At 34.2% G+C, this 26,007-nt stretch overlaps 1 pseudogene; it reads left to right on the top strand.

Annotated features, from left to right (window-relative positions):
- The first annotated feature begins 3,115 nt into the window (after nt 1-3,115).
- Nucleotides 3,116-4,093, top strand: LOC100914217 (annotated as a pseudogene).
- The last annotated feature ends 21,914 nt before the right edge of the window (nt 4,094-26,007 follow it).

Raw genomic sequence — 26,007 nt, 5'->3', positions numbered from 1 at the left:
AGAATTATTCTTAAATAGCTACACTTTTTCTCTTATGACCCTAATTAAGGTAATAGATGGAGTCTTATATTATTATACATAGGTCCTGAAATGGTTTTATATTCTCTGTCAAATAATGTTGGAGAATGTGCTCATTCATGAAGATTATAGCAGTTACCAGCTTTTTTTGAATTATTCTTTTTATAGTTGGTCAATTAGTTGTATTCATTATATCATACTGAAAAAAAAGGCTTTTTAAAATTCTAGTCTAAGTATATCCATTGCCTTTTCACTCACTTAAGAATGATAATATTCTTGCCATCTGTTTTCATTATTATGCAGGACTTCTGGAGTTTTGTATTAAATGTGAAATTTCAGTGTCTTCATCATTTCTCTTTTCACGTTTACTCACCCCTATATTTCTACTTTTGACTATTTGAGATTAGCAATGTAGTTATTACTAATAATTGCCCTGCTATCATCAGCAGTATAGTGTTGTGTAAATTGGAGCTAAGATATTGTTGAGAAAAAAGCTTTTGATTTTAAGAGGTAAGATCTCTTTCCACCTTTGTTTTGATGTAGAATATTTACAGACTCAAGTAGATACACAAGACTAACATTTTAGAAGTTCTTTTCAAGAATGTAGATCATAACTCATCCATGACTATCCATTCAATGCTATTTTTGTCTATGTCATCTATAAATCAGCCACAGGAAGTTTACCTGACATATTAAAGACTTTTGTCACTTTTGAGTCATAAGTGAACCATTCTGATTATCCAGTTAACATTACTTATTCTCAAAATGTGCCTATTTCATCTTCTCTTCTTTCATACAGTTTTTGATGAGTTCTTCTATTCTTTTGAGCTTCCTCTGTGATTAGGTGTTTTAGCCAATTCTATCCACCCTGATCTTTAGGTAGCTATGTGGCACAGTGTATAACAGTGGACTAGAGTAAGGAAGGCTTGAGTTTAAATCTAGCCTCAGACACTTACTAACTGACACTGAGCAAGCCATTTAACCTGTCTGCCTCAATTTCCTCATGTGCAAAATGGAGATAATAATAACACAACACCCTCCCAGAGTAGTTGTGAGGGTAAATTGACATAATTTTTGTGCGTTTTGTAAAACTCTAAGATTATTAATACTATTAAGTATGATTTTTATTGACTTTTAGTGATATTCATAGTTATTTCTCTGGAAATTGTATCCAGTGTCTCACTGCCATACATATGACAAAGAGTTTTAATATTAAAAAGATGAGCTTTCTTTTCATGGGAAGCCTGATTTCCTTAAAGGAGACTTGTAATTTAGCCTGTTCTCCTCCTGTTCACCTCCAGCCCATTTTATTGTTTTTTTTTAATAACTTTTTTATTGACAGAACATATGCCTGGGTAATTTTTTACAACATTATCCCTTGCACTCCTGTTCCGACTTTTCCCTTCCCTCCCTCCACCCCTTCCCCTAGATGGCAAGCAGTCTTATACATGTTAAATATGTTACAGTATATCTTAGATACAATATATGTGTGCAGAACCAAACAGTTCTCTTGTTGCACAGGAAGAATTGGATTCAGAAGGTAAAAATAACCTGGGAAGAAAAACAAAAATGCAAACAGTTTACACACATTTCTCAGTGTTTCTTCTCTGGGTGTAGCTGCTTCTGTCCATCATTGATCAATTGGAAGTGAGTTAGATCTTCTCTTTGTCGAAGAAATCCACTTCCATCAGAATACATCCTCATACAGTATTGTTGTTGAAGTATATAATGATCTCCTGGTTCTGCTCATTTCACTTAGCATCAGTTCATGTAAGTCTCTCCAAGACTCTCTGTGTTCATCCTGCTGGTCATTTCTTACAGAACAATAATATTCGATAACTTTCATATACCACCATTTACCCAACCATTTTCCAATTGATGGGTATCCATTCATTTTCCAGTTTCTAGCCACTACAAACAGGGCCACCACAAACATTTTGGCACATACAGGTCCCTTTCCCTTCTTTAGTATTTCTTTGGGATATAAGCTCAGTAGTAGCACTGCTGGATCAAAGGGTATGCACAGTTTGATAACTTTTAGGGCATAATTCCAGATTGCTCTCCAGAATGGTTGGATTCATTCACAACTCCACCAACAATGCATCAATGTCCCAGTTTTACCACGTCCCCTCCAACATTCAGCATTTGTGGTGGCTAGAAACTGGAAAATGAGTTCTCTCTTCTTACCTTTCTCTCATGTTCACTTGGGGTTTGTCCACTTTAATGGTCATCATTATCTACAGTAAAGTATTTCTACCAGATAGAATATTTTTTATTTCTTATTTCTTCTGTTGCATCTTTCCTCAGTGTGATATCAAAATTCTCCAGTGCCATTTGTTTTTCTGTCTTCCATATCAAACTGTTCATAATGACAGTTCTGAGGAGGACCACTCTGCAATACTAAGCTAGCTTGATTATTTTTTCTTTCTTGGATTTATAAATGTCATTATATCATATCAGTTCAGAGGATAATTCAATAAATGGAGTGACTAAAGGCCACTTGGCTGATGTTTCAGATTGTCTTCCAGACTGCCACAAGTACCACAGAGTATCCCTCTGTATGTGACAGTGTGGCACCTTTCTTACTTTACTGTCATCCTTCCCTTCCCCCACTCCCATGGAGATGGATGAGTTCTGCTTTGAGAAATATTATCATCCTCATCAATGTCCTTCATCTAATTTTTGAGTTCTTATAAACTGTCTTGCAAAAAGTTGTCTGTTTGACTTTTATTCTTTGATGTTTTATAGCTTGTGAACTATTGTGCAAGTGAATAAAATGAGTACGATTTGTAATCTTTTGGTGATAGGTGACTTTTTTTATAGGAAAGGTGGAATAAGGCTTGCTTTGGAGAAACTGGTAAAGTTATTTTTATTTTTACTAATATTATCAACATTTTTATCATAATCATCATCAACATCACTAAAATAAAATTAATCTATGGAGGAGGAGTGGTTAGAACTATAGATTTAATGTTTTCTAATAGCACACTATTTGAATTCAGTAGAAGTGAATCATAATATAATGACTTGGGAAATTAGTATCTAATAGATCTTCTGTATTATTTTCAAAATCAGTGTTCCATCCATCAGTACAGATTGCAATTCAGCCTCATCTCACTATGGATTGCTACTGAGCCTTATCTTCCGTGTGAGATTTTTGTTTTTGTTTTCCCATAAATCCACTATTCAACACAGTAGAAGTTTTTCTCCAGGATTTTTAATGAGAGTATATTGACTGTCCATCTATTATCCCCCACTTTTGGTACAAACCAACACCCAAATGTTCAGAGAAATGATTAAGTTCAGGAAGGACTCACTAGACAAACTTAAACAACATGTTGCCTCTCTTACTGTCAGCAACCAAGGAGCTGGCAAAAAAAGATCCAGAACATAGAAGCCATGACTGTAGAGAAAGTGCAGAAGCTTCTTTGGCAGCAAGATATGTTTGGGACTGTCATTAACACTCCAGATATGCAAACCATAGACAAATGCAAAACATGAAGAGCAAGCTAGAGAAGTGGGAAGCAGAGATAACGGTCAGAGTGAATGAACTGGAGCAGCAGTTGAAAAAGTTGAAAGTTAAAATTAATAATACCCAAGAGGAGCTGAATTTCCTGAGTACCTATATGAATATTAATACCCAATTAAGTCTATGCAGATTGCCGACCTCATGTGCCAGATCCAGGATGTGAAAGATAGCAGTCAGGATGAACTAGATGAGTTGGAGGAGATACTCAAGAATGTGCTTCAAACATTGTCAAAGAAGCTGATGATGAAGTCAGAGAAAGTCTTAAATGATATGGCCAAGAGAACCATCCTTCCCTATCAAATTGGTCTTATGAAGAAGACCTTAAGCAACCAGCTACTATTGGAACAGATGGTTCAGTTCAGAGTGCACATTGATCATATGAAGAAGGAACTTTCCAATCTGAAGACTCAGGTGAAAGATCTCCAGATGAAGAGAAAAGACCCAAGAGAGATGATCTTTGCCAGTGTCCTGCTTTGGAAACCCAAGTATACTCCAGACACGGATTTCATCCTCATTATCCCCCCAGAAGAAATTCTTTCCTTTTAGCTGTGCACAGGACAGGACTCTAGCTGGGCTGGCTGTGTCCAAGATCTTATCTTTCTTCCAGTCATCCTTGTAGGACATCTTAATCCATTTAGGGGAGTTTTCAGCATCATTTTCACTCTTTAATTTTCATTTTTCACTGGATGCCACATTCTCATTTTAACTAATACAATTAAATTTTCATTTGGTCAAAAAAAGATAATATGTATAAGTGTATTTATATACATTATACATCTCTTTATTCTCCCTTGAGTCATTCAAAATTCTGATTCTTCTGATATTATAGTATTCCTTTGTGAAGGAAGGGAAGGATATGGTTCTTCTCTCTCCCACAATACTTGGGATGTAATCATAGAAAAGAAAAAAGTAATAAGATGATGAGATGTTAATCTTTTAACAAGGAATTAATGTCCATTGATACTTTTATAAAGTGTGAACCTCTTTCTCTGATAGAACCAAAGGGAACAATTTCATTGAATAACCTAAATTGGACATGATTTTGCAGAGTTTCAAATAGACAGTTTGGGGGCAGTATACACTCACAAGGTTATCCTTAGAACCTGAAGTATCAGTTGTCTTCTCAGGATACAGTCTTCAAATGGTAAGGCAGAGTAGGAAATTAACTCATAAAGGGGCTACACCTTGATTAATAGACATGAAACATCATCAGGCTATATTAATGTTAAAATAAAAATGTTATTGAATGATATCATGCTAAACAACATGGAAATTGATATGTTCAGGTGCTATACAGATAGCATGATGCAATGAAAGGGAGTAGGAAAACCTGATTTTAAAGCTTGGCTCTGCTACTTAACTATACAACTTGAACAAATCCCTTCTTTTCTCTGGGCCTCAGTTTTTTTTTATTTGTAAAATGAGGGCGTTTGAGAAGATAAACTTCCCAGGTTGATTCCAGAGCTAAATCTATGATCTTATATTCTTACTGACAAAAATCTAGCAGTAGCTGCATGAAGATAAATGGCTTCCTTCAGAGGCAGTGTAACAACAAAGAGATAAAATTTTGGACCTTGGATCAGTAAGATTTAGATTTGAAACCTACCTGTGAATCTAGGCATGCAAACATGAATAAGTCAGAGGGAAGATAATTATTAGCATAATGGCATCCACAAATAGGACAATCTGAAAGATCTCACCATTCAATTCCCTATTCCCAGTACATCCTCCAATAAATTTGGAGACTACCCATCTCCTTTTTTATGCCTTGCTTAATATTGATAATCACATGATCATTAAATAAAGTTATCTCTGTGGTTATATCTATTAAGGGCCAGAAGGCCCATCAAGTCTTCCTGGAAGACATAATAGTATCATTTAGGAATGAGGTCAGGTTCTCAATTATGGAGCTAAATGACAGAAAAAACATTCTATTTATAAGGGACTAGATCTTATGTGCATGACCAATGAGTATTGTTATTTTTAAAGTTTCCTCTCCTCCTAAGATTATCCATATGGCAGGTCTAGAAAAAACATTAACAGACAATGTGACTTGAAGCATAGAACATGAGAATGGAGAGATCCAAGAGATCTATTATTTTTTTCCCCGGGCATACACATTATGGAAAGACTGGGTTTGCCTTTGTTAGATGTGACTAGTAGTATCACTATACATTTGAGTGAAGGCTTACTTGGACTCTTAGTTGGACACATAGGGGAATTGAGAGCCAAGGCTTTAATCTGTTAATACTATTGGTGATCAGATTATGTGCAAGAAATCTGGCAGCATGTCCAAGATTGCAAATAATCTCATTTCATAAAGAGCTGGTAGAAGTTTCAGTAAAGCCAGAATCACTGTAGAGTAGGACTTCATTTAATAACTGATTTATCAGCATAGCAATGAAACAATACCATTTTTGGTGAAAGAATAGTTAGAGTACTGGACCTGGAGACAGGAAGACCCTTACTAGCTATGTGACCTTGGACAAACATGAAACTCTGTTTGCCTTAGTTTTCAAAGAACTTGGCACACAGTAAGCAGTATATAAATGCTTGTTGTTATTGTCATTTTAATTATAATAATTAATGATATTATTATTGCTATTGTTATTATTTCAATGATAGAATTTGGTTTAAAAAAGCTAACAGATTTTTACATTTTACCCTTGGGAATTCTTTTTTTTTTTTGTACCCTATGACTATCCTCATAAATTTGGCTAATGTATCTTCTAGAGCAAGAGTTCTTTAACCTGGGAGTCATGAATTTATTTTTTTAAAATGTGTTGATAACTGTATTTCCATAAAACTGGTTTCCTTTGTAATTATACGCATTATATTTTATATTTTTTAAAAACAATCTGAGAAGGGGTCCATTGGTTTTATTGAACTTCCAAAGGGGTCCATGAAAGAAAAAAGTTAAAACTTCTAGATACTCATTAAAAAGATATCTAGATACTCTAAATGCTGATAGATTGGTGACAACTGCAAATGGGAATATACAGGACTAAATGAAATGATGCAGACACAGGAATAATAAAAGCAACAAAATGATAGACAAAAACAAAAATTCCTTTTTAAAATAAGTATATATCCAGTTAGATTACACACAGCTTCTTGTATGTATGATCTCTAAAATTTAGATGAGGTATATGAATACATTTATCATCTCCTGGAAATAGAATTCTGTAAACTTTGAATTGAGACTGAATCTGAACCTTAAAATTTACCCAAACTTCCATATTTGATACCTCACACAGGTATATTCTTCAAAACTTCCATAGCAACAGCAAAAATTGCTCATTTTTATGTTGGATCTCTAGAGAGAAAAATGAAATGTACATGATTTTAGATGGTAAAAAGATGCAAGAATGCTGGCAAATAGTCCTGTGTTAGAAAGGATGCATTCCATAGGTTTGTATATGAGAATTAGTTGAAGATATCTATTTTCCTTCCTTAATTAGATTTTACCTAAGCAACTAGAAAAGGCTTGAATACCTTTTTGTGGTAGAAATTGAAAAGTTCAGAACGGCTTGCTTTTGCCATGGTAATTCAAGGAATTATTTTCAACTCTCACCCAATGGGGGAAAAATGAGAAAAGCGGAGAGGGGCGGGGGGGGGGATTTTCACTATTCTTGGAGACATGTTTGGCTGAGATATTTTAAGAATAAAGGAAGGTAATTACTCTTCATGATAGATGTAAGACTCATTATAGTGACTCAGTTACTTTTGCAGAGAATTAGTTTAGAAGAAGAGAGAAGAAATGACCCTTAGAAGCCTTTAGCATAAGGAGAAAAGTTCAACTATAACCTTTGTATATGGTATGTATGTGGGGGAGTCATTCAAGAAATGTTTCCTTTTAATGTTTGGTGTTTCCTGCCAATGTGCTTATTCACTGGGAAAGCAGCTGGAGGAGCATTATGACACATATGTGCATCCCTCCCAGGAATCTGATACCGTGCTTGGTAACTGTCCCAGGGTTTGGGGCAATTCAGTGGGAAGGTAAGCTAAGCACAGTGAATGCTACATGATATGTGCTTAACAAATGTGTATTGTGCTGTGGAGGCATAGTAATTTACATAAAAACCCATGAATTAGTAAAATCAATTTAAGACTTCCTTCTTTCCTTTTAGGGGCAGACTTGAGAGCTCCAAGTCCTATCTATATTCATAATATTGCATTTATCTTTGTCCTTTCCTGAACTTATTCTGCTTGTGATTTATAGTTCTCACATTTTAATCTATCTGTCTATCTATCTATCATCTATCTACTTACTTGTTCATCAATCTGCTAAACTCAAACATTTGAAATTCCTACCGCCCAGATAAAGAATCTAATTTGAGACTTGTACTCTCAGTTTTCTGGATATCCCTGAGAAGTTAAGTGACTTGTCCATGGTCACATAATGTGTCAGTTAATAGTACTTGAATCCAATTCTTCCTGACTCCAAAGTTGGATCTTTGTATACTAGGGCCTCTCACCATAATTTATAAGTGCTGAAATTAGAATAATTATAGTCCTTAGAAAAAATACACTTATGAATACAGATAGGCAAGAAGCACAGAATCAATAATTTTCAAATATTCTAAGATGAGTTAAACATATGTCATTAGGCAGGATATCTATTCATCACAAAGATCAGGAATCTCTGCTGATCTTATTAATCAATGCACTTTGACTTTTGCCTTAAGCAAGGTCAGAGATTGGTTTGTTAATGAGAACTTATCGGATCTTAACAACTCAATGCTGCCATTTTCACCTTCATTGGAAGCTTTCATTAGGATGTCAAGAAGGAACTTTTCATTCAACTGAAACTGTATTTTCAGTGCCAAAGAAGTTATTCACTTGTAGACTGTTTTGAAGATTGTCAGTCCTTGGTAATTCATCAGAATGTGCACAAGATGGCGTTTATAATATGTTTGGATTCTATTTAGAAGCTAAGTAGAATAAATGTGTTTTGAACTGTTTCCTACATATAAATATCAATTCTTATTCCTCTTTATATGTTTCAGAATGATATCCAGTTGTACTGGCTTCCATAAATCTTTAAGTAAATCTTCCTCATATCTCCCTGACTGACCTTCCAACATGATATTTGGAAGTGAACAGAGTTAATAGGTCCTTAAAATGTGAATCTTGAAATCTATCAGCAATCTTGGAGAAAAGGCTAAAACAGATCATAGCATTCAGTTTGCCAGTACACTACTGACCATCTTCTATAGTCAGTTCTAGACAGTTATTAAGTGCTTAATCTTTATCAGGCACTATGCTAACTGCCCAGGGAAACAAATAAAAACACCACCTTCAAGAAGCTAATAGGGTAAGATACCACACAAAGAGAAACTGACAAGCAGGGGAGGGAACTCCTCTAGGGTTGCAGTGATGGAGAATATAAAATGGCTGCTCTGGATATTTATTCAAAATTAAATTCTCAAAAGGAACTTACCAGTGGAAGAAGGGATCTCTAAAAGCTGAGGGAGAAAGAAGCTGAGGAATAGTAACAAATTGTAGAGGTAGAAAGATGATTGGTTTGGGTCCTTTCTCAAAATATGACATTTTATTTTTGTTGAGTTGTTTCCAGGCATGTCTGACTCTTCAGATGACCCTATTTGGAGTTTTCTTGGCAAAAATTCTGGAATGGTTTTCCATTATCTTTCCCAGATTATTTTACAGATGAGGAAACTGAAGCAAACAGGATTAAATGACTTGCTCAGGGTCCTCTTCCTGACTCCAAGGCCAGCACTCTATCCACTGTGCTCCCACCCGATCCTAAAGTGCAACATAAAAAATAATAAACATGTTTTTATATGAAGAATTATAACATCTTTCTATAGATCAAGGCACTTAAAATATTCATCAATCAATTAACAAGCCTTTACTAAATACTTATTCTCTTCCAGATTATTTGCAAACTGTTGGGGATACAAAAGTACAAAAAATGAAAACAGTTTCTGGCTTTAAAAAGCTTACATATTAAGAGTCAAATGGAATGCAAAAACATAGGAACTTAGAATACACATTTAGAATAGGACAGTAGACATAGGAATCCTCAAAGTTCTGGGTAGACTGAGAAGTCCTCCTATAAAAGGCAGCAGTCTAGATGAGTCTTGAAAAAAAAAAAACTAGAAATGTCAAGCAACAGATGAATAAATAGGGACTTCCAGGAATGAAGAATAGCCAGTTCATTGGAATGGAAACAGGAAACAGAAGGTTTGTGTGAGGAAGGGAAAAAAAGACAAATATTATAGAATTGTGAGTGCGTGAATGAGAGTAAAATGTGAAGGAAAAAACCTGTAAGGGGAGGAAGGAGCCAGGATATGAAGAGCCTTAAATGCCCAATAGCAAATTTTATATTTGATCCCAGAGGAAATAGAACATCACTGGCAGTTATTGAGCAGTGGGGTGACAGTTAGACCTACAATTTATAATAATTACTTTGGCATCTATAAGGAAGATAGATTACAGTAGGAAGAGCCTGAGGAAAAAGACAAAGTAGAAGGTTTTTGTAATAATCCTGAGAGGTAATGAGGGCCTGAACTAGGGTGATAGCCATGTGAGTAGAGAGAAGCAGACATTAAATGAGAAATGGTGTGGAGATAAATGACAAGATTTAGTAAATGAATGGATATATAGAGTGAGAATTAGAAATCAAGGTGGATGCTGAGGTAGTGAACCTGAAACACTGTGATGACAATGATGTCCCCTTCAGTAAAGAGGAAGTTTGGAAGATGGAGGATTTGAATAAAAGGCAATGAGTTGGTTTGGACATGTTAAGTTTGAGATGCCATGGAAAGTGAGATCTACCACCATCAACCAAAGGCAAGTCACTACAACACTGTCATGTTTATCATGGAATGAGAAACAAAGAGAAAATGAAATAACCCAGTTCTCAAAAGAAATATAAATGAGGGATACCCCAACCACCACCCCTGCAAGGGTCAAAAGCAAAGAAATGTGGATTGGTTATACTGGCCGGTATGTCAGGGTCCAAGTGAAGGAAAGCCCAAAGCACTATTTAAAACATTCTGATTAAGTTAGAAGGGTATAAGCCTCTAGAGTTGTTGATGTAAAAGGTATTCTATTTTTAATTTCAAACCTAATTGCTGTATTAATGATTTGATCTTTATTCTGTTGTGAGACTGAAATCATTAGGGAATTAACTTTTGAAAATGAAGGTATTGCTAAAAAAAATCAGTTCATAGCACGGTGCAATATGCCATCTTTGCCAGTAACATTTGTTTTTATTAAGAAAACACAAAAATGTGATGTAACTATTATTTTTTCAGTTTGTAGATGAATTAAAAAATGAATGAATATTTTAAGTTAGTTCTGCCTGGTGTGTGCCTTCTATTGGTCTTTAGTTCTTTTATTATTTTTTTCCAAATGACATTTTTGGCAAACCTACCTCTATATTATTTGGCTGGGATTATTTTTAACATTTTTATGAACTCAAATGACCTTTAATTCTTACTGATGCCAACATGGCTTAATGGTATGCTCCTTAGAATTTCAAATAATCTCCAGAGGCATTAATAAACCTATAACTCTCATTAGAATATACCTCACTGATGAATTTCCCAGACTTTTCTCATTAAGAACTAGTAGTAAGATAAATGGAAAATGTCATCTTGAATCTAGCATAAGGCTATTGATTAAACTACCAGAGAAGATTTGATGTATTCCCACAAGTCATTTAATAGCAGTTTATTGAATATCTATAGTGTCAGAAATCCTACAACTAAGATCAGAGAAAGATGCCAGTTCACTTATTTGGTGATGCTAAAATCAAGATTGTGGCTTTAATTTTCTCTCTGGACCAATTGACTATATTACCTCTAGCAGCTTCTGGTTGTCATTAACAGCAAATGGATAAGTATGGAGCAATGAAAATCAATTTGCCCTTCTTGGAAAACAAACAAACAAACAAACAAACAAAACACGTCCAACAAATTGAAACTAAGAATGAAAGCTTTAAGGAACTTTGAGAGAAATTGTATCAGGAAGAGCCTTCATATGTCTCCTCCCTTTTTACACTTCTAAGCAGAAATGACCTACTATCAAAAATACTAATGACATAGCTTCCACATTACAAAATCAGCATTCAATTGATAATATTAACTTATTGCGGAGTTATTCTTATTTTTTATCTAATCTTTGAATTTAAGGTGCTAGTTTCTGTTAGAGTATATGTCTGTCTCCCTTTCTACCTCCTTCTCCCTCCCTCCCTCTCTCCCTTCCTTCATTTCTTCCTTTCTTCCTTCCTTCTTTCCTTCCTTCCTTCCTTCCTTCCTTCCTTCCTTCCTTGCTTCCTTGCTTCCTTCCTTCCTTCCTCCCTTTCTCCCTCCTTCCCCTTCCTTCCTTCCTTCCTTCCTTATCTATGTGCTAGTTATTGTTATTATTTCCATTTTTATGAACAGTTATCATGAAGTCAAATTTATTAAAAATAAGATTTTATTTAAATCTTTTGATATTTCCTAAATTCTTCCTAGAATCCCTCCCTTTCTCACAGAGGATCTTTTATAACAGGGGTGGGGAACTTTTTCTCTGCCAAGGGCCATTTGGATATTTATATTATCATTCATTGATCATTCAAAGTTATCAGCTTAATAGAACTCAACCAATGAAAGATTGTTGTACCCAGCTTTTAGCTCATCAGTGCTTGAGGTTGCCTAAACAATGAGGCTCACAGGCCAGATTTTCTCTACCACTGCTTTATAATAAGGGTTGGAAAATTTGGTCTAATAGTTAAATGTACTTGCCATCTATTTTGGTATGGTCCACAAAGTTGTATTTTTATGGCACATGAGCTAGGAATGATTTTTTATATTTTTTTAAATATTGGCTCATACATATAGAATTTGATTTGCAGAGCACAGTTTGCTGACCTTGCCTCATAACAAAAAAATAATTAAAAAAAAGACAAAAAATTCTGCAAAACCAATAAATACATTTCAGAAATCTGGAAACACATTTAATCATTTTTACTATAACTCAACATATGCATTCCTAAAAATCAATACACTGTAAAATCACACAATAAAAACTAGAGAGCTTATGAGAAGAAAAAAAAACATGGCTGGAGATACAACACTCAAAAACTTCAGTGACACATGAAAAAAAGAAAGCGATATAATAAGAATGGTAACATAGCTTTATACATATTAAATGGTCAAGGAATATATAAATTGGGGTGGTATCCACCTGCATTTTGGTTTCCACAGGACACAATTTGGCAAAATCAAGTTGATGCTGAAGGCTTGGTTACTCTAAATTAGGGAGCTTCAGCCATGATAGAAGGTATGGTTTAGGATTTAACCAGTCTTCTTCACCTCACAGCATCTAAGACATACAATAAATATAGCACTTTATCTTGAAAAAGACCTAAGATTTGCTTGGGGAATAAGGAAGTGGAGGGGTTCTAGTTTATGTTACTACTATAAACTGAAGAGCAATTTATTATGTTTTCTCACAGTTTCTCATGGATGAAATCATGTATAAACAAACATAAAATTTTTCTTATGCTTAAATCATTCTGTAATATATCAACCATATTAGAACAAATTCAACTTTTCAAAAGAAGCATTATAGCAGAAATGACTTACAATATTCCATACCTATGACTTTCCAACTCTGCAAAATAAGTGAGATTTCTTCTCATATCTTTTCTTTGGAGTCTTGCTTATTCATTGTAATTCTTACAAATTTCACTTTCATTTGTGGTTGTTCTTTCCAGTTATCTTGTAATTTATGTATTGTTTTCATGGTTCTGCTTAATTTAATCTTCAACAGTTCATGGTAATCTCCTTTTAGCAATCAAACTTCACGTATGAAAGGGATAGTACATTATACATATGTATATGTGCACATACAATATATGTGTACATACATGTAATATTCTTCTCTAAAATATATTGTTCTCTGGGAGCAGGTTTCTTGGGGGGCTTCTGGAGGCAGCTTTAGTTTCAGTTCAGAGTAATCACCCTAAATGAAGCCAGATATTAAAGTCAAAATCCTTTATTGTCTCCTTCAAAGTCTTGTCTCTTTTCCTGGGACTCGGTTAGCTTTCTTAGAGGCCTATCTCTCTCCTTGGTTCTGAGAGCTTCTGCCGCTAGAACTTTTCCTCTGCCAGTTTCTGCCTCTAGCTTCCTCCAAATGTCTCCAAATCCAAAGGTTTGTACTTTAGCCTCCAGCCACAATAAAGGTGGAAGATGGAATGAATCTGTCTCAGCCTCAGAAAGCTTCCAGTGGACTTGACCTTTCTGGCCCTGACAGCTCCTCCTTATATGCCCCACACTGAGTATACACCAATCATTATATCACTAGGAAACCATTATTTGTTGTAGGATTAAATCAATGCTAAACTAAATTTAACCATTGTCTCCTCAATTCCACTTACTTAGCACCTTATAAGAATCCTAACACAGGGGGTAAGAGGTGAAAAATTGGAACAAGAGGTTTGGCAATTGTTAATGCTGTAAAGTTACCCATGTATATATCCTGTAAATAAAAGGCTATTAAATTAAAAAAAAAAAGAATCCTAACACATACACACATATACACATATACAAATGGAGAAATTACAGAAATTATAGCAAATGGAGAAATTGTGAATCCTGTGGATAAGTTTACTTACCTTAGCAATAGAATTTCCAGGCATATTCTCTTAGAGGATGAAGTTGATGCATGCATTCCCAGAGCCAGCTCAGTGCTTGGGAGGTTCTGAATTCAAGTGTGGGACAGAAGGCTGTCTACCAAGCTGAAGGTCTACAGAGCTGTTGTGCTGTGTATCTGTGAAACCTGGATATTATACCAGTGCCACGGCAGGAAATGGAATTGTTTCCATTTGCATTGAAATAGGAAGATTCTGAACATAAGTGGGGTAGATAAGGTATAGGACATTGAGGTCCTTCTTGAGCCAAGCATTCAGACTTAATGTATTTTTTTTTTTAAAGATCTATCTTATGGAGAACTTACACAAAGAAAGTACGCACAGGGAGATCAGAAGAAGCAATACAAGCACACCCTTAATGTCTTTCTGAAGAACTCTGATTGTGAGACATGGGAGACACTGGCACAAGATCATATGGCATGCCCAAATCACAGAAGAATTACAGTAGCTCAAGAGAAATGCAAGATGCACAAATTTAGAGATATCTCTGTCTAAATATTCATATATGCCCAATCTGTGGTAGTGTCTTCCAAGTTCATATTGATCTGGTCAACCATATTAGGACATGCTGTATCTTATATAGCAGTTATTTTGTTTTTCTTTGAGAGTGAAGGACAACAACTAGTATGTGTATGTGCGTGTGTGTGTGTAAAGGAGAGAGAGACAGAGAGAAAGAAGAAGGGAAGGAGGGATGGAAAAAGAGAGGTAGAGAGAAAAGAAGAGAAAGAGGGAGGGAGAGAGAGCAAGCTTTTAATACATAATTGGCTATGTCACCTTGGGCAAGGCAAATCACAAACTCCTAGGCAACTAAGACTATAAATTGTGGGGAAGGTGCTGCCCTGCATTGGTAGAGGGAATTTCTCCACATTTTCCATTCCCTACAGCCTGCCTATACTACTGAAATTAATTCGTCTTTACCCTTGTCTGCAGAATTCTTTCTATTATAAAGTATTCCACTGTCTCACACAGCAGATGTATTATTGCTAGAAATAGTGGTGCTTTGGACCAATGAAATCACAGGTTCATTTCACCCAGACATATCATTTTGCAAATTAAAACCCATGAGGCTGAAGTGTCTTGCCCAAGAAAACATTGTAGTAAGTAATAGAGTCAAGATTCAAACTTGGGTCTTTTGTCTCTGCTATATTATGAAAGGAATAAGCCAATTAGAATGAAAATAGAATTAATTTTATTCCTTGAAGGAAAAGTAAGTTTGAAAATTCCCCTTTAAATTATTTTACCCTTTTTGTCTAATCCACTCACCAAAAATACATATAGATCTATGTGGGTTTGTATGTATTCTTTTTTTTTTCTGATGAAGAAATCAAGTATTTTAAATTAAGGAACCAGATAAACAGCAATGTCAAATTATTCAATAGGAACTAATTTTTGCTAGTTAGATAATTTTAATGTATGGAAGTTGTAAGTCATTTCTATTTTGATAGTGGGGCATTTCAATATGGAAAGAGGCACAAAGAACTATCCTCTGACTGTATTATCTTTCCTTTATGATACTACTGTGTATTTATGTATGCATATGTATTTGTCTAACATCACAAGGAAGAATTGATTACCCTTTAAAATGGCTCAAATAAAATATTAAATATTTGTCATCTTTGTAAAATTCACACTCAAACCTACTGTTGTGTTGTTCTCAGACAGCATTACTCATAGCTACTTTTGAATGCCAGGATTCATAAAAGAATTCAAGGTTAAGGCTTTTGTTCTACAATGGATAATAACTGATGCCAGAGTTAAAGAGAAATGAACAGAGAGTCAGAAGGCCTGAGATTCAGTTTCTTCTTCGATTGATGTACTGTGTATCCTCAAGCTTAAGGTTCCAGCTTCTCAATCTGAGAGAAAGTTTTTACTTACCTGTCTGAGGACTGTACTTGGAAATCTGAATTCTTGTTTCCTAAGCACATGTAGGGCCTAAAGTATAAGTTGCTATATAAGTATCAAGTATAGAAAATTTACTGTATATGAAATGACACATTCCAGCAAAGTCCAATGTAGAGTAAGATCTTTAAAATTAAATTCCCTTATAAAAGCATGGAAACATTATCTAGAAGAAAGCCCCCTAATTTCCTGAATTAAATACTTTGGGTAAAGTAGAAGTACATATGTTGGAAAGTGTGGTGCCATGCTTAATGCTATTATACAGAAGCATTATTCAGCATTTTCAGGAGTGGGACATATTTTCTTGACTTGAACTTTGCCCCTCTGTTGTCATTTAGCCTTCTTATAAGAACATAGGAATTGCTCTTGACCTCATGTTTGTAACTTCTAGGACTTTTCACTGTTTTTTTTTTCTCTTGGATTTTTGTCTGTAATTTCAAATGTGATTTTTACTATATTTTTAATTCAATTTAATTCAAACATCTATTAAGCACATATTATAGACAAGACACTGGGAACACCTATTCTTAAAGAGATTATAGCATGGTGCAGTTAAAAAAAAAGTGCAGTTCCAGAGGTCCTGGATTTGAATCTTGATTCTTCTGTTTAATTCTTAAAATGACAATGTGATCATAGGAAATAAGAGTTGGGAAGACTTAATTTCACACCCTACTTCTGTCCCTCATTAGCTTTGTGATCATGGGCAAGTCATTTAAATTTTCTTAAATTCAGTTTCCTCATTTGTAAAATATACATAAAAATACTTCTAGCACCTATCTCATAGGTATTTTTAAAGATCAAATTAAATAATGCAAATTAAATAAATCAAATGAAAAATGCTATATAAATGTCAGTAACTAGTGTTACCCTTTTGAATTTAGACAAGTCATTTGGGATTAGACAAACTAATTCTAAGTATACTTTTTGTTCTAAATCTTGTGATTCTAGTATTAATTCAAGAAAGACCATGTCTCACCTGTCAGATTAGCTAAAATGACAGGGAAAGATAATGCCGAATGTTGGAGGGGATGTGGGAAAACAGGGACACTGATACATTGTTGGAATTGTGAATACATCCAACCATTCTGAAGAGCAATTTGGAACTATGTTCAAAAAGCTATCAATCTGTGCATACCCTTTGACCCAGAAGTGTTTCTACTGGGCTTATACCCCAAAGAGATACTAAAGAAGGGAAAGGGACCTGTATGTGCCAAAATGTTTGTGGTGGCCCTGTTTGTAGTGGCTAGAAGCTGGAAACTGAATGGATGCCCATCATTGGAGAATGGTTGGGTAAATTGTGGCATATGAATGTTATGGAATATTATTGTTCTGTAAGAAATGACCAGCAGGATGAGTACAAAGAGGATTGGTGAGACTTACATGAACTGATGCTGAGTGAAATGAGCAGAACTAGGAGATCATTATATATTTCAACAATGATACTGTATGAGGATATATTCTGATGGAAGTGGATTTCTTCGACAAAGAGAAGATGGACAGAAGCAGCTACACCCAAAGAAGAACACTGGGAAATGAATGTAAACTGCTTGAATTTTTGTTTTTTTACCCCAGGTTATTTATACCTTCTGAATCCAATTCTTCTTGTGCAACAAGAGAACTGTTCAGTTCTGCCCACATATATTGTATCTAGGATATACTGTAACCTATTTAACATGTATAGGACTGCTTGCCATCTGGGGAAGGGGGTGGAGGGAGGGAGGGGAAAAATCTGAACAGAAGTGAGTACAAGGGATAATGTGAAAAATTACCCTGACATGGGTTCTATCAACAAAAAGTTATTTAAATAAAAAAAAAATTAAAAAAAAAAAAAAAGAAAGACCATGTCTACCATGGGCTTGAAAGTTTACTATGTACAGCATTTGTTATTATCCTGACATTTTTTAAAGGGCAGGTCTACATGAAGTCACATCCTACTCTGTCCCCAGAAACCAAGATCTGGAAATGTTATGAACAATATTGCCAACCATTTTCCTTTTCTTCCAGAAAGGATATTAATAAAGAAACAAGAAAATAAATAACAATTTGTTTCTTCATTTTTAGTACAGGATGTTTATTCATAGTCAAGACATTTTCTAGGCAACAACATCAGCTTCAGTTTTATAGTCTAATTTTCCAGAAATTAATATTTGCATATTTCCTAAGGAGTTCTTCTTTTCCAATAGGAAGAGATAGCTAATATAGCTTTTGTAACCTAATTTTGTTCCATAGAGAAAAAAAAATCTAAAATATTAGAATGGTTGAAATATTGAATGGGTTCCCTCCAAAAAGTCATAAACTTACAAAATTATATCTGGAAGGCATTTTAGAGGTCCTTGAATCAAACTCATTTTAAAGATGAGTAAACTGAGACTTAAAGAGGTTATGTAGCTTGCCCAGATTTACAAAAATCAATAGAGAGTTCCTTATTCCTAGAAGTATTCAAGCTAATGGACTGCTTGGAAAGGGTCTTACAAAGAAGGAGTTCTTATAGATTTCAAGGGTCCTTGATTTTAGATAGAAAAATACATCTCATTTCAATATATTGATTTTATTTGTAATGTTATGTTTGAAGACCGAGTTAGCACCCTGGATATCTTAGAATCAACTGGAGTCAGGATAAGCAAAAGTCCTTGGTCTTTATTCTTGGTCTTTAGAGGTAGAAATGAATATGATGGACGCAGGATCTCCACGACCTATCCTCTTTGTCTCCCACCCAAAAGTGACTCTGGCTAGTCTTACTCCACCCCTTAGTCCCTCCTACAATTCTCTGTATACACCAATTATAGAGCCAGCACAGAATAATGAGAAGGGCCATTTTCCAAGCATATGCTTATAGAGTATTGTCCAATCAGTAAGTAGCCTTAAGTGCTCGGTTGTCCGACCTCAGTGCATCAACACAAGAGTTTCAGCCCTTTACAGTTATGTACTTTACTTTTTCATTTAAGATATTGTTTGTCTTGACTCTTCTGTGAAACAGTTTAACTTTATATTGTCTTCTTTTTTTGAGTCTTTTGACTCTTTATCCTATTACCAGTCTTGTCCTGCCATAACCCAGTCTTGGATTATTCTCACTGTTTTCTATCTTCATTTCTACTCAGGTTCTAGAGAAGGTCATGAAACCATGCTGAACTGACCCACTCCAAATGGACCTCACTGCTACACCTCTTTAATTGACTCATTATGCCAAAGTAGCTTTTCCAAATCTTTGTGTCTCTCTCCAAATCTTCCAGATTTCAAAAAAATTGAGATCATTTGCAGAGAACTCTATCTTTTCCTTTCTTCTTCATTTTAAATCTTAAATGCTATCAGCTACTATCTCTTTCACCTGTTTCATCCCAGATTACCCACCTTATCATTATTACTTTCACTTATTTTGAATTTCTTAGTCTACTGTGTGCTTCCTACTACTATAAACATGCCTATATCTCCACTTCCCTCAAAAAGCCTAACTAAATTTATCTATTCCTGCTAGTTATTATTCCATATCTGTCCTCCATCTTGCAGCTAAGGTCCTTGCCAACTATAGGCAATGTTGCAACTCCTTTTCTAACTCTCCTCATGCAATTTCTCTAAAAATGATAAACTAAACCAATAGCAGAAAGAATAAAGAAACGTGATAAAAAATACTCACGTAAATATATTTATCATGCTACTCAGATTATGGAGAATGTTAAAAAATTTGACTCTGATGATTGAGTTCCATAAAAATTTATTAATTCTCAGAAGTCATAATTATTACTGGGCATCTAGTAATTCAGAATATTTTTAAACTAATTGATTAAATTAATTAGATAATTGATTTACTGATCAATGTACAAATCTTTATTAAGAATTTAATATTACGAGAAGCTGTGCTATGCCCTAGTGATACAAATATGGAAAACACAACACTCCCTTTCCTCAAGGAGCTTATGTGCTATTAGGTGAAGACAAAAAGAAATGAAAGGCAAGAGAGAGAGGTATTTAAGTTAGCAGTCCCAGGGGTGGAAAGCAGAAACAAAGGTCAATTAGCTGATACATCCTTTCCATGGTAGTGTGGATTTGATTACTTTTTCCAGAGCTAGAGATGGAAACTTGAGGTAGAAGGGGTCAGGAAAGGAGATAAGTGTGGCGATTTGGCAGGAAGATGGTTGGGGAGCAACATAATCTGGAAATATCAAATTTTCCAATCAGAAATTCCAGACCCCATGGGAAGCTTTTGGCATGGGATTGTATGGGTGAGGGTGGAGTTGGAGTGTCAGGTCAGAGATGGAGAAGGGAATACAGGAAAATAACTTGAAGATGACCAGAGAATGAGTACCTATTATTTATATCATCTAATTTTGTTTTTTTCTTTTATTTAACACCAGTTTCTGTAGTAATCTATGGATTCTGCTTTATTAATTAGGAAAGATCTATTCTGTATAAAGCATTATGCTAAGCACTGGAAGATATATAAAGATGAAAGCAGCATCTACACCCAAGAACATAACAATTTAAGAAGGAAGGTATAACATATATAAGAATAACTATAATACAAAGTATAATGTAAAAGTTTATAACTACAATATTATAATTATATGATGAAAGTATAAACTATATTAAAATATAATTTTATATAGTTATATATTTATAATATAGTTTACATAAACAGTATAAAGTATAAACTATATATGTTATTATGTGATGTATGCAGTATGAATGTATAAATATGTTATTTGTATGCATAGTGTTAAATGTACATACAGTTACTTAACGAAAGTATAGATATATAATACAAAGTAGACTTTCTTCCACTGTGAACATATCACTGGAGCATGTGGGATATCCATTAGTTAACTATCATTTTTGGCTATGTAATTGGCCTGTCTTTTCCCCACCTTTTACTCCACATATTTTATATGATTCTTAGTTGATAGTACCTTGCTGCCATCATGATAAACTTGTATGTTGCTTTTGGGTAACCTTAAGTTTCAATCCTTCAAAAATTAAAGTGTTCCATGACTCAAAGTTGCATATCACAAGAACATTGGTTAAAAATGTTGGCCTTTGTTTCCAGGAAAAACCTAGGATTATTAAAAGAATTTTACAAATTTCCAAATATAATCTCTCCTTTTCCTCAGCTCTAAGGACTAGCTCATTGTTCATTTGTGGTATCCATAATATTGATAGATATATGTATATATAAACAGAATATATATAGGTAACAATATTAATAATCTAAAAACAATGTGATTCTGAGTACTGTAGCCCTTAAATATACATATGTAGTCTTAATCTCACTCCTAAATGCAAGATTGACAGTACCAACTGTGTTTTGGACATCTTCATTTGGTTTAATTATAGGCATTTCAAACTCAAAAATATCCAAAACTGATCTCATTATCTTTTGCCCTCTAACCTCTCCTCTATCAAACTTTCCCTATTTCTGTTGAAGTCACTACCATCCTCCTATTAACTTCAGAGTCTTGGTTTTCTCATATGTAAAATTAATCTAGAGGACTGGTTTCTATGAGCATGATTTCTATGATCTCAGCTCAAAAATATTCAATGGTTCTTTGATATTTCTAGAATTAAATACAAACTTGCCACCTCCTTGCAGACCTAACTCTAATTTTTTTTGTCTTTATAATCCCATTCCCTAGGACAGTGCCTACCACTTAATAAATGCTCACTGATTGATTATATTAATACCCAAACTGGCTTCTATCTATTTTTTCATGTTTATTTCACATTAATTCCAGCATTCTGGTCAAATTGGATTATTGATCATTCTCTTACTTGGAATTCTATCCTGCTGCCTTCTTGAAGTTGAACAAATCATTCTCCTTGTCTGGAATACACTATATCTTATGTTACTTCAAAGATCATCAATATTAAATGATTTTAGGAAGCCTTTTAAAATATTTCTCCCATATTAATTGTTAGTATAATGCCTTCTTCCTCAAATCTTTAAAAATGATTTTTTTGTTTTAACATTGCCATCACTCCTACCCAATTAACAATACCTTTTAGTAAATAATGAAATTAGAAAGAAGAAATAAAGAGTAGTTCACAAAAAACCAATTTACTTACAAATCAAATCTGTATATGCAATATCACAGATTTATAGCTCCCCATTTCTCCAATTAGTGAGGGTTTTGAGCTCTTTTTGCAGAGTGAGGCTTACATTTCATTGTAATAATGTGATATTCTATTTCATGACTTTATTTTGCCTATTTACCTCACTTCATTATATACACTATTTATCTGGTGTTGTTTACTAACTCCACATCACTTCATATACTGTTTCTGCTCTCCAGTTTATGGACATCTAATTTGTCTCTAGTTCTTTGCTATCACAGGAATTGTTGCTATGAATATTTGTGATTATGTGAAATCTTTATTTTTGTCTTTCACTTTTCTTGGTGGTATATACCTAACAATTGGAACTCTAGATTAAAGTGTGTGGGCCTTTTATCCTTTTTTTAAACAATTTCAAATTGCCTCCTAGAATGATTGGACCAAGTCATAGTGCCATCAACAATGTGCCTGAAATACCTTTTAAAAATATGTATCTGTATATGTTATATCTCTCCTTTCCTCCAAAGTAAAAGGCAAGTAAGCTCTATTTCATTATTCTACTTGCATCCCCAGTGCATTACAAAATGTTTTGTTATGCATATAGTAGGAACTTAATCAATGATTACTGGACTGAATCGAATTTGTTCCCGAGAGCACTATGTACTAGCATTACTTTCAGACATACTATTCTCAGGAACCCAGAAAAATGGGCTAAAATATTTGCTTATTGATGGCTCTGAGCAGGAATGAAGAATTAGCTCCTGAAAAGGACAATTTGAATTCCCTTTTTCTTTTGTGGCAATTGTTTGATAAGAGTATTGAAGAGAAGGCAAATAGCCACAAAATGAACAGCACCAAAGCAAAAGAATCATGTGTATGTGTGTGTGTGTGTGTGTGTGTGTGTACATAAATCATGAAATAGGTTACTTTAGTTCTTATAATTGAGAGTTGGAGTGTTGCTTGTTGACTAGGAGGAATTTCTTAAAAATCTGTATCACTTGATTTCTGGAAACCAGTTTATTTTGTTTACTTTATTTCACTCATATCAACACAAAGTCAATTATCCTGTGAGGAGGTAATAATGTTGTACTATGGATAAGAGTTTCATTGATATTGCTCTACTTTTGTATTCACTCATGCCTCGTTGGAGCTGAGTTCTTTCAGATTATATATTTCTTGAATTAATAAAATGCTTTTTTCTAATAATATATAGGGCTTTTCCCATTCTACCACTTTATTAACTCACTCAGCATCCCTCCATGAAATGGTTGTGTAGCAGGGACATACTTTTATCCTTGGAAACAAAGGTACCTAGAATTAGATTATTTTTCAACAAAGTATCAGCTCTAATTAACTTGGATTTAAGTTGAATAGCTTATTCATTAGGCTCTACTGCCTCTCAAGAAAATCAGGCCCTTAGATGTATGCTTTTTAGTCACATAAATCTATTATATAGATTTTGGACCCTGAAAAATGGTTTTAGGGTAAGATAAATATTAAAAAGTATCTAAAATATTCTGTATTTTCCTTTCTGTACTTTTCCTTTTCTCCATCTTTGAAAATCATAACACTCCCTCAAGGTTAAACTTCAATGATATCTCTTTCATGGAGCATATATCCTGATCACTATAAATAAAATAAGCTCTGAACTTCTATAACTTTTATATCTATCTATCTATCTCAATTCATTTTTTATATTACATTTACAAATATATATATAACATCTAAATCACTCAAAGGCAGAATGGCATAAAAGAATGAAAGCCAGCCTCAGAACCAGGGTCTGGTTTCAAATTGTCCCACCCATAGCACATAATGTTTATGTGACCCTGGAGAAGCTATTCAACCTTGCAGTACTATAGGCAACTAAGATCAGAAGTGGTCATAATTATTTGTATATATTTTATTGCTCTTTATTAAATATCTGCGGTGTGTAAGATACTGTGCTAGGATATATATATATATATATATATATATATATATATATATATATAAATGTATACATGTATATGCAATATCCCATTCTTAAGGAAGTTGCACATCATTGGGGGAGGCACCACATATGCACTTTAACACACATAAATATACATTCATTATATATAATATATATGCATATACATACAACACATAGGGGATAATGACTACATTCTTATAGGCATGCATGTACAGGAACACTTACATATGGAAACATGTAGTACACATGTCTACACATACATGTAAGTGTACATGCATATGTATGTATATATATTTATTCAAAATATATGGGGAAGGAAGGCATTAACAATTGGGAGAATCAGTAATTATGGGAACAGTAAGAAGAGCACAATTTCTAGTAGGGTAGAACACTACATTGGAGTTAGATTGTCAATGACATTCAGTACCAAAAAGAAAAGTTCATGCTGGCTTTTTGGAGTAAGTGAAAGCCACTTGAATTTATTAAGAATGGCTATGACATGGTCAGAATTGTATGTTAGGAAAATCACCCTGGAAACTAAGTGAAAGATGGATTTGAGTCCAAAGAGATTTGAGGCAGAGAGATCCAAAGAAGGTTATTGAAAATAGTCTAGTTAAGAGATGATGATGGCTTGAATTAGAGTATTGGCTGTGTGAATGGAAGGAAGGACATTTGTAAGAAATATTGTAGGAGGTTCAGACCTTGTATTATTATAGAAGTGAAGCTGAGTGCCAGAAACATGAAATTAAAGGATATGCTTTTATCCATCTTTTTTAAGCCCTCATTCCCTTTTCTCATCACTTGCAAATCCTCATAATTGTTCTTTTTGCTTCAAGTATCTTCTCTATTTAGATCTATTAATCATGTCAATATGAAAGTTATTCCCCTAATCATAGTTCTGACCAAGTCACAATCCTTCTCAATAAATTCTAGTGGTTCCTTATATTTCTAAAATAAAATATAAACTATTTATTTTGTAAAATTCTTCATAACTTGGCCTTGTTCCAGATTTCCAGTTTAATTCTTGGTCCAGTCAATTTGGCCTTTCCCCCAAAGTAAAAGGCAAGTAAGCTCTATTTCATTATTCTATTATTATGGCATTCCATCTCCCGTTTCTATTCTCTTGAGTTGGCCATCCCCCATTCTCCCTTACTTTTATGTCATAGTATCTTAATTTCTTTAAGTTTCAACTCAAGAAACATCTTGTACACAAAGCTTTTCCTGATTCCATCAATGGCTAATGACCTCCTTCCATGACCAACTTTTTACTTATTAGACATGTACTTATTATGTACATATCGTCTCCCCAATAGAATGTAAACTTATTGAGTACAGACATTCTTTTTTGGTCTTTGTGTCTCTGGAACCTAGCACAAAGTTTAGCATGAAGTAGGTGCTTTTTATTCATTGAATGAATCACAGGATATAGTAACTGAGAATCTGTGTGACACAGTTGAGATAGGGCTGACTTTGGAACTAAAAATACCTGGATTTGAACCCTGAACTGACACATATTATCTAAATAACTGGGCAAGTCACTTCTCCATCAATGACCCAAGCAATTCTTTAATACAATAAGTTACAGAGGTAATGAAAATCTGTATCTGGAGAGAAGGTTCCTCTGGGAGTTCTTATAAAAATGATATAATGTCTGATTTTTAAAAGCATAGTACAAAAATCAATGATATGAAATACTTTATAATGTGATTTTACTATGACTGGGGAAATGGCGAGATATAAGCAGTGTGGTAGATGAAGTTTTGGCTATACACCTTATCTTTCTCACTTCATCATTCAAATAATCATTATTTTAGGCAATTGTGGATCACTTATGAATAATGTATCAGATCTCTTAGTCTTTGGCTTATCTGAATTTTTGATGGCACAGAAAGAAAAGAG

Source organism: Sarcophilus harrisii, chromosome 4 (assembly GCF_902635505.1).
Source record: "Sarcophilus harrisii chromosome 4, mSarHar1.11, whole genome shotgun sequence".
NCBI lineage: Eukaryota > Metazoa > Chordata > Mammalia > Dasyuromorphia > Dasyuridae > Sarcophilus > Sarcophilus harrisii.
This window is presented reverse-complemented; position numbering and strand designations above follow the sequence as displayed.